Source organism: Cebus imitator, unplaced genomic scaffold, assembly GCF_001604975.1.
Source record: "Cebus imitator isolate Cc_AM_T3 unplaced genomic scaffold, Cebus_imitator-1.0 Scaffold102, whole genome shotgun sequence".
In the NCBI taxonomy this organism is placed as follows: Eukaryota; Metazoa; Chordata; class Mammalia; order Primates; family Cebidae; genus Cebus; species Cebus imitator.
The window spans coordinates 1,863,602-1,864,896 of record NW_016107417.1 but is presented as its reverse complement, the minus strand read 5'-3'; positions in this window follow the sequence as shown (position 1 = coordinate 1,864,896).

Genomic DNA, 1,295 nt, shown 5'->3' with positions numbered 1-1,295 from the left:
GATGCAGTGAGCTAAGATCAGGCCACTGCACTCCAGCCTCGGCATCAGAGTTAAACTCTATATCCAAAAAAAAAGTTTATATAGTTTTAGTTCACACTTTGTTATAGTAGTCACCGGAAACTGATACAATTACTATTCAATTTTATTAAAGTCATACATTTGGCCAGACACAGTGGCTCATGTCTGTAATCCCAACACTTTGGGAGGCCAAGGCTGTCAGATTACCTGAAGTCAGGAGTTTAAGACCAGCCTGGTCAACATGGCGGAACTCCATCTCTACTGAAAAATTAGCCAGGCATGATGGCAGACGCCTGTAATCCCAGCTACTTGGGAGGCTGAGGCAGGAGAATCACTTGAACTTGGGAGGTGGAGGTTGTGGTGAGCTGAGATGGAAACACTGCATTCCAGCCTGGGAGATAGAGGGAGACTCAGGCTCAAACATAAAAAATAAAGTCGGGCGCGGTGGCTCATGCCTGTAATTCCAGCACTTTGGGAGGCTGACGCAGGCGGATCATGAGGTCAGGAAATCGAGACCAGCCTGGCTAACATGGTGAAATTTGTCTCTACTAAAAAATACAAAAAATTAGCTGGGCGTGGTGGCAGGCTGAGGCAGGAGAATCGCTTGAACCCAGGAGGCAGAAGTTGCAGTAAGCCACGATTGCACCACTGTAGTCCAGCCTGGGCGACAGAGTGAGACTCCATCTCAAAACAATATTAATAGGACTGGGCACGGTAGCTCATGCCTGTAATCCCAGCACTTTGGGAGGCCAAGGCGGATAAATCAGGAGGTTAAGAGATTGAGACCCTCCTGGCCAACATGGCGAAACCCCGTCTCTACTAAAAATACAAAAATTAGCTGGGCGTGGTGGGGGTGCCTGTAATCCCAGCTACTTGGGACACTGGGGCAGGAGAATTGCTGGAACCTGGGAGGTGGAGTAACCGTGAGCTGAGATCAGGCCAATGCACTCCAGCCTGGGCAACCGAGCAAGGCTCTATTTCAAAATAATAATAATAACAATAATGTGACACATTTAAAACCTAGTCTTTTGCCGGGTGTTGTGGCTCACGCCTGTAATCCTAGCACTTTGGGAGGCCGAGGTGGGTGGATCACCTGAGGTCAGGAGTTCAAGACCAGCCTGGCCATCATGGTGAAACCCCATCTTTTTAAAAAAGAATTAAGTTAGGGCCGGGCGCGGTGGCTCAAGCCTGTAATCCCAGCACTTTGGGAGGCCGAGGTGGGTGGATCACAAGGTCAAGAGATCGAGACCATCCTGGTCAACACGGTGAAACCCCGT